Source organism: Berghia stephanieae, chromosome 5 (assembly GCF_034508935.2).
Source record: "Berghia stephanieae isolate SIO BIC M18660-M18661 chromosome 5, UCSD_Bste_1.3, whole genome shotgun sequence".
In the NCBI taxonomy this organism is placed as follows: domain Eukaryota; kingdom Metazoa; phylum Mollusca; class Gastropoda; order Nudibranchia; family Aeolidiidae; genus Berghia; species Berghia stephanieae.
In genome coordinates this window covers 44,324,277-44,334,276 of record NC_088364.1, presented here as the reverse complement: position 1 = coordinate 44,334,276, position 10,000 = coordinate 44,324,277, and positions in this window count along the sequence as shown.

Below are 10,000 nucleotides of genomic sequence, written 5' to 3'. Positions count from 1 at the left end.
GAAAAATAAAAATAAAAAAGCATCCCCCCCCCCGAAAAAATCCCCCAAAGAACACAACAAAACAAAACAAACAAAAAACGTTGTTTCACTAAGATGAAATCTAGTTTGTGAAAACTTCTCAAAATATTTAATTATTCTCATGATACAAACACGAGGGAGATTAGTTTAAGATATTTGTTGAAAGGTTTATTTGTCTATAAGGAAATTAATCTAATTTTTGAATGACAATTTGGAATTATCTAAAGTTTGAGACAAAAAAATCTAATTTAATTAATAATTTTAAGGATGCCATTGATAAAGAGCTTACCAACATAATATTTGATTTTGACGAATAATGTAACATGACAGTGGATATTATTGCATTTATATATCAATTATTTGAAACTCTCGAATGTACAATTTGGAAATTCCAAATGAATGTAAATATAGTTAATTATACTACGAAGATTGAATATGACACTTATTTATGTATTAGATTTCTCAATATTATCAATTAATTGACATTGGCTATTTATAAAATTGATAAATCGTATCTATGCATACAAGTTACATAGAGCATTTAAAGGTTTTTAGAACCTCTTAGCTCTTAAACGATACGATACTATACGATAACAAAATGGAGGTCATCTAATTTAACGATATGAAGTAACAGTTTTCTGGTCAAATGGAAAAAAAGTGTTGTGTCATTCTTCCTTCTCCTCCTTCTCCTCCTCTTCTTCCTCCTCCTTCTCCACCCGTTATCCTTTTAGAAATGTGACTGTCTCTCTCCATTTTATCTGAACGATTTATATCCAGCTATTCTTTTACACAGACTTTATAAATAAATGATGATTTACCGCAGCTCAGCTATTGTATATTCCTTAATAAATAATGTATTGATATTATAACAACTTGCAGCTGATCAAGGGAAGATGGAAGTTTCAGAAATAAGGGTCATTGTTATAACGCTAGTAAAGAGAACCCGCAATATTTGAGGAGAAATAAAGGCTGTTACGAAATAAATATGGCAACGGGGCGGCCAGTTGCTGATTCCAGCGTCAAATGACCGATTATAATGGCCTAGCAGGATTTATAAATGAAATAATCAAAGGACCGATTATTACGATCTTGTATATTTTATAAATAAGCACTTGAGTCAACAGGTGATAGAATTACAAACTCGTACTCTTCATTTTAAAAAGCTTTACAAGTTACGTGTAGAACGAGGCATAACGTCTGTTATGCGATATTACAATTGCTTAAACAATTATTAACGGCTTGATCTATAAAAAGAACTTTTATAATTTGTAGATTATTTTGGTGCTCTTTGGAAAAAGTTTAAACATAGGACTGTCCGAAACAATTTTGACCCACAACCCCATTTTAAAAAATGCATTGCGGTTGAATATACAATCACAAGAAAACTATAGTTTCCCCCATAACCTATGCATTATTTTACATTCCTCCGGAACTAAAACAAGACTCATGGACGACATTCTCGTCATTAGCAATAATAGGTTTTCTTTCAGATCTATTAACTAAAAAAAAACACCTGCTTGGTGGTCAGAGAGTCCGAAAAAAAAAAGCCCACGATCCCATCACGGATATGAATTGGATTTTCTTGAGTGATCTCTATGAGCTTTAAGAATTCCATAATAACCGATAATGATCTTCAACCAGTAACCACGTGAGCGACCCCTGTTGAAACACTTATTATCACTTTTACAACTTTGCCACAATGCAAGAATACCCACCTGTCCTCAGACGACCTTTTAATGACGCTGTAAACCCCCCATAACCTGTCTGTTAAATAGTACGACTATAATTGTAAGACGTGAAGGTTTGAAAGTTGTGCCTGGTGGTCTGGTAAAGATATTATTATTATCTAGCTCATGGATCGGAAAACTGGGTCACTTGATGGATTATCCTATACATTACATCATGTCATCAGAACGTTGAACAAAAAGATAAGAAATTATGTGGAACAATGCCAAACAATGAGAAACAACACGAACTGAGAGAGAAACCACCCAGACATTAAAGAGATTATTTACCGGGGCCATTTTAAACATGGGGTTGTCCATATAAAATGTCGATTGAGGACAAGTCACGAGACTTAAAAAAAAAAAAACACACGCAAAAAGAAAACGTGAGCTTTTATATAGCGCAATATCCACTAGAAGTACTCGACGCTCTTCACAAAGGGCTACTGACTAAGATAAACACGTAACGTGTAGAACTAGACATGACGCCTGTTAGGCGATATTACATTTTTTTTCTCAACGAGACAAGAATGTTAACGGCCAGGTACTCATTTTACACCCGAGTACGGTGAGAGAATGAGAGTAAAGAGCCTTTTCCAATGATTCAACTATGCGCCGAGGGAAGCTCGAACCCAGGACCTTCTGATCCGAAAACGAGTGTCATACCACAAGACCACATAGCAGCACAATTCTGTATTAACCAATTGACTGCCGTTCTTTGGCCAAAACACTCGTCCTTCAAATATCGATCGATTTAAGTGAGCTTCATATTGGTAAAAACTATCAAACCTGGGACTAAGGAAGACTTCACGAAGTCCCAGGTTTGAGAGGTTTTTTTTCCAATATGGGGGTCACTTAAATCGATCAATATTTGAAGGACAAGTTTTTTGGCCAAATTTTTAAATAAGTGTTTTTTTTTCAGAGTAATACAGTGACTGGTTAATTTATTTATAATAAAGTATGACTTCTTTCAAAAGATTACTTTATTACAAAGGAAAAACAATGTGACGCAGAGGAGAGTAAATAAAACTTGTTGGCTAGGGAGTGGAACCATCATGGATAGAATAAAAAAAAACCCAATCTATCTATCTATCTATCTATCTATCTATCTATCTATCTATCTATCTATCTATCTATCTATCTATCTATCTATCTATCTATCATTCTATCTATCTATCTATCTGTCTATCTATCTATCTATCTATCTATCTATCTATCTATCTATCTATCTATCTATCTATCTATCTATCTATCTATCTATCTATCTATCTATGTATCTATCTATCTATCTATCTATCTATCTATCTATCTATCTATCTATCTATCTATCTATCTATCTATCTATCTATCTATCTATCTATCTATCTATCTATCTATCTATCTATCTATCTATCTATCTATCTACCTTAAAACCCACACAAGGCACACACACATCTACCAAACACAATTTCCCTCCATCACCATTATATCATCTTTGCTACCATGCTCATGTCTCCTCCAATCCCCCTCTTACTTGATATTTCGCAACCCCCCCCCCTCTCTCTCTCTCTCTCTCTCTCTCTCTCTCTCTCTCTCTCTCTCTCTCTCTTTCTCACACACAGTCCGCATTTACTCCAACATATCCATTTCTCCCCAGCCAGTATCTGACCATAACATAGCAATAAAACCAAACCCCAATAAGAAGGCCTGGATAATGAGGAATGCATGCCGACATGACAAGCCTTCAGTTAAAAACATTACATACAAAACTTTTGGCACATCTCATCTCCACCCTCCACCCCGCCCGCTCCTTTCTTAGTCTCTGTTACCAATTCTACCTGACCACCATTTGGGGCAGGGGTGAATGTTACGGGTCAATGGAAAATTACAAAACACTACGACGTTTCTAATAAAAAGTAGTGGAGAACACGTAATATTTGCGGGGAAATAAAAGCAATTAAAGAACAGGCAATCATATATTTTAATTAATATACTAGTATTGTGGATATAAACATTCATAGATCGAGACGAATATGTTGAGCCATTAATGATCGAAATCGGTCTGATAATAAAATCTGTAGGTGCGCGCAAATGAAACTGGCAACAAAAGGGCCAGATGGCGATTCACAATATCGAATTACCGATCATTTTGCCTCGTCAGATTTTCTAAATAATCATTTGAGCCAACGGGTTTTATAATAACCCTTAATTTTAACAAACAGTTTTGCAAGTTACTTGTATATCAATGTACAAAATATTGTTTTATAGATTTTCCAATAATTCTAAGCTCGTTGGTAAAAATTTGACATGGGCTATAAGGAGAAAAAAATTGATCCCCCCCCCACCCCTCCGCCCAATTCTATTTTGATAAAAAAGAATACAATAAGAAATTAATAATTTCTTCCGAACTAATTATATGATAGGAATGAGAATGTCAGGCGTTCTAATGTCATTTTAACTTTGAAAGGATTTGCAGGATCTTCGAAAGATAAGATTGCTGAACCACGATGCCTCATCTTAAGTTTTATACTTACACAAATTGAGTCCCGATCTTCAACCGAATCGTGATTTAAAAAAAACAACAAATAAAACTATTTAGCAGAGGATTGACTTAATAACAGGAGTAACAATAACATAATGCCGCCCAGTATCCATGCATGACATAATCAGTCGGAAGGTGAAAATTTTGGATTTGTATTTTTTGCATTTTCTGAAAGAATATGCTTCCCGGAGCATTTTAATCTTTATTTGAAGTAAATCGGGGGATTTTTCATTAAGTTATGGTCAGATATATCGGAAAGGTATCCAGCAACTTTTCTCAAATTTCATACTGATTCAACTTGACTAGCTGTAAAAAATATTTAGAAGTGAAATTAAACATTGATATTTCTCGAAGATGTACAAAAAGGGTTCATTTAATCATATATAACAAGAACTCAGTTTTGATTTTCACCATCCGACTGATTGTGTCATTCACTGTTAGCAGTATCGCTCGATTCAAAGTTGTAGTCGAATGCGTGAATCTCTTCTGCTGTAGACTGATCGTAAGTTTGTCGTAAATTAAAATAGCCCCAAAAAAGGTCTGTGTTTGTAGATAGATAATATTCGATACTTGCACTCTTGCTTTTTGGAATTCCAGACGTGTTCCCAACCGCTGCACGAGCTTGCGCGAGAGTGGTAGATGGATAGATAGATAGATAGATAGATAGATAGATAGATAGATAGATAGATAGATAGATAGATAGAGATAGAGATAGAAAGAGAGAAGTGTGTGTATGTGAGTGTGTGTGTGTGTGTGTGTGAGTGAGAGAGAGAGAGAGAGAGAGAGAGAGGGGGGGGGGGGGGGGAGGAGTCGATGAGACATGATCGTGATAGCAAAATGAATTCCAAAATGCAAAAGTGTATTCTACCCCTCAATCAATTCCGATGTCGTCATCTTTGAATAAAAGACTTCTTTTTAAAGAATCAAAATTTTTAGTGGAATTTAACGATTTATAATCTGACGTCACATATTTTTATTGTAAACACATCATCATTACCCGTTACTATTTAGGGAGATGGGTAGAGTTATTTGTTTTTTCAAACAACCACTAACATTGAAAAGTATGGGCCGTAAAAACACTCATCGACATACAGAACGTCATTGGAAAATGTGGTTGCCATCGATTCAGTGATTGGAGAGTTTATTCAAACAACGCAATTTCAATGTCATAATGCGCCCAGTTTTATCATATCAGTAGAAGATTTGAGTGTTCATTGAAGAGAACGAATTTTATTTCTTAAATTAAAAATTAGATACAATTTTCTTATATAATAATAATAATAATAATAATAATAATAATAATAATAATAATAATAATAATAATAATAATAATAATAATAATAATAATAATAATAATAATAATAATAATAATAATAATACTTTATTGCATCTCAAAAAGGAAATTTTTTGTACAGACGTGTTATAATTTACACAATAAGATAAAAATACAATGGAAATAGGATGTATATATAAAAAAGGAACAGCTCCATAACCAGAGCTGCGCTTTATAATATGAATAATTTCAAAACTGTAAAATAGTTAAAACTGTCACTATAAATTGAAAATTGAAAAGATTGCAAAACAAATAAATTAATAAATTAATATTTACATTTTTTGAAAGCAAAAATGCGAAATAATTATATAAAATGATTATTGCTTGTTGTTATAAAGCCTAATACTGGACGGCAGAAAAGATTTTCGGTGTCTCTCTGTTTTCGTTGAAATAGAGAAAGGGCGACCACTTCTTTCTGACATAATAACTGATGGTCTTAGTGGATGATACTGGTCATTTAATATTTTAGTTATTTTATTTATACAAAATTTCTCGATCTACATCGTCCTTAGGATTTTGACATTTCACAAGATTCTCTTCATCCAGTCATTCCGACATAATACCATATTGACTCGATGGATTACAAATTATATTAAAAGATAGGAAAATTATTTTTGATGTTGAAATCATAACAGTTGACAGCTTTTATTTCAAGTTGCCGATGAAAAAGCACAAGATATTGTGCGGCTATGTGGTCGTGTGGTATGACACGCGCTTTCGGATCGGAAGGTCCTGGGACATGAGCCTCGCTCGGCGCATAATTGAGTCATTGGAAAAGGCTCTCTACTCACATTCTCTCACCGTACTCAGGTGTAAAATGGGTACCAGGTCGTTAATAGTGTTGTCTCTGTCGGATAAAAATAATTGTAATATCGCCTAACAAGCGTCATGACTCGTTCTATATATAACGTGTTGCTATTGTAAAGGGATTTGAGCATGTTTAGTAGATATTGCGCTATATAAAAAAGCTCAAGCTCAAGATGTATTGTGAACCAAAGTATGAAGACTGCCGAGACAGTAGTGTCTGAAATTCATTCTATACATGCCTTTACCCTATGGGAACTTAGGACTTTGTTGAGCACCATAGTAGAAGAATGATTTTGGCCTCATTCTTTGCAAATGCATGAGCTCACTACATTCGTAGTTTGAGCACTCTTGGCAACAGTATGTAATCTCCCTTTGCTTTTAGAAGCATAATATGCTAAGCTGCATTGATGAGATGTAGTACACAAACAGTATTGTCTGCAGATTGCATTATATGGGTGTTTGTGGGTACTTGTAGGTACGAGAGTGCTCGATAATGTTGGTTAGAGCTAGTAGAAATAATGATAATATGCCGACTGGCGACATTGAGGGCATAGAAACAATTGTCTCGGCAAAAAATATGAGTGACTTTATTTACATTATATATATATATATAATATATATATATATATATAATATATATATATATATATAAATAATATATATGAGTGTTGGTATGTACTTGTAGGTACGAGAGTGCTCGATAATGTTGGTTAGAGCATATCAAAATAAATAAGGTCACTCACATTTTTTTGCCGATACAATTGTTCCAATGTTTTCCATATCGTCAGTCGACAATTATCCGCAGTGTGTACACTAATTATCGCCTGACGATATGGAAGACATTGAAACAATTATATTGGCAAAAAAATGTGAGTGACCTTATATATATATCAGATCCGACAGAATAACATCTTATGATGACATAGCAGGAGATCTTAAAATCAGTCATGGAAGTGCTCATCAACTCGTCAAATCCTTGGGATTCTCAAAGGTCTGCACTCTCTGGGTACCCAGGCAGTTGATCAAGAGCGGGAAAGGGTGAATTGCTGTTCCGAGCATTCCCGGCTAAATGGAATAATCATCATATGAACCTGAGTCGAACAGACATTCAAAAGAGTGGTGGCATCCCTCTTCCCTAAAGACCATTGTGACATTAGAGGTGTAATCCTCGTTGATTTCCTACCACAGATCCCCACTGTCAACTCTGAATAGTACATAAAGACTGAAGCAACTGAAAGCAAGAATTCGTCGAGTTAGACCGGATTTGGAGATGGATCGAGTACCGTTTCTTCGTGAAAATGCCCTTCCACACACACGTGAAGGAAAAGGGAGGTAATCGCATCATTTTGATGGACATCGCTGTCTCGCCCTCCTTATTCACCAGACTTGACACCTTTAGACTTTCATCTCTTTGTTCTACTGAAGGAGGAATGAGGAGACATCGCTTTAAATATGATAATGACGCTAAGACAGTGGTGAAAAATTGACTAAAAGTTCAAACAACTCTGCTTTTACGAGGTCGGGATACAGGTCCTTACAAAAAGGTAAATTGTGGTCCGGTTATCGAGAGAGACGGAGATTGTTGAGAAAAATAATTATACTGGTTAATACCAAGATTTTATTTGAGGTAAGATGAATGGTATTGATTCAATTTGTCTTAAAGAATAAGCAGAGTCCCATTATTTTTTTGTATATATATATATATATATGTATATATATATATATATATATATATATATAATATATAATATATGTATATATATATATGTATGGTTGATGTGGATTGGAAATGAATATTCCATCAACAGATAACACAACGTTGTAGGAGGAAATAACCGGATGAGTTTAGGATAAATAATAATAATAATAATAATAATAATAATAATAATAATAATAATAATAATAATAATAATAATATGATAATAATAATAATGATGATGATGATGATGATGATGATGATGATGATGATGATGATGATGATGATGATGATAATGATGATGATAATAATAATAATAGTAAAATAATAATAAAATAATAATAATAATAAATAATAATAATAATAATAATAATAATAATAATAATAATAATAATAATGATAATAATAATGATAATAATAATGATAATAATAATAATATGGTATGTGTTGTATGTGTATACACGCATATTCTCTTATATTTTTTATTATTCTCCCCCAGGTATTTCTCTTCACCTAGCAGGTGTTTTACAACTCCAAACATTCTTGATGGTAACGAAGTGTAAAAAGTGTGACAGGCAGACGGACACAACTAGCTAATAATGATTACCTGCTTGTCTGAGAACCAAAAATACAAACACGCTACAGGAGGCATGATGCCAACGGGTTTTTTAATTCTTATTTTGGCACAGTGAGTGGTCTAAGCACTAATCTCAGGGTGTAAATAATAATATGAACATTGTTTTGTTTATTCATTTTAACAACGCCACAACCACATTATCTCATTCATCTGTAGTGTTTCATTCATCCTGTTTTGTTGATAAAGGGGAACCCCGAAGCGTTCATTTGATCTGTTTTTGTAATTAATTGAAGCTAACATTCAATTTCACATTATAATTTATTTTTTCGAGCTTCGAGCAGGAACATTTACATTAATCTCAGGGTGTTAAGATTGAAGACTGTAGGTTATTCTTGATGAAATATTCGGTGAATTGTTACAGTCCGTCTTAAATCAGTATTATGTGAGGATTGTTTAGATATAATAAAAGCGCCATTCACAATCAATAACATTATACATGTGAATACGTTGAAATGCATTATTGGGGAGGATTAACATAGTTTTTGAAATATGAATCAACAACAACAACTCCCCCCTCCCCCCCCCCCCCCAATAACGAACCCCCCCCCCCCCCCAAAAAAAAAAAAAACAACAAAAAAACAAACAAACAAAAAAGGTAAAAAAAAAACGAAACACGCACACAAAAAATACAACCCCCCCCCCCCCCCGAAATAAATAAATAAAAACAAAATAAAAAACAACTCCCCCCCCCAAAAAAAAAAACCCAAAAAACAACAACAACAAAACAATAAAACGACAAAATCAGAAAAAAAAGAAACAAAAAAATAAAACAAAAACAAAGCAAAGAAAAAAAAAAGAAGATAAAATCTAACATTTCATACAGTTCGGATCAATATGATTTACAATCCAGCCTTCTGCATCTAGTTCAAACCGGTATAACAGCCATTTGTGGCGGTGGGTCACACATCATATGCTTGTATTAGCCAAGATCATGGGTTGACCATGAACTCACGGATGGGCCATAGAGAATACAGGACTCCTAGTCTGTCTGGATGGGCTGCCATTTTCTGAAAAGACACATTTCAAATTTTGGCCGGTACTGTCGTCCTTCAACCATCCTTCGATTGAAATGATAAACATCTTTCCGAGAAAAATCAAATTTTCAGACCTGGGGCTTCTTGGACTTGAGATATCATCTGTATATAAATGGCAAGGAACAATAATAAAAACACGGGATATCAACCTCGAACAAATCTCCTTTTCATTAAATCACCACGAATCTCTGAACACAATGTCTAAAAATAACAACAACAAAAGGTCGGAG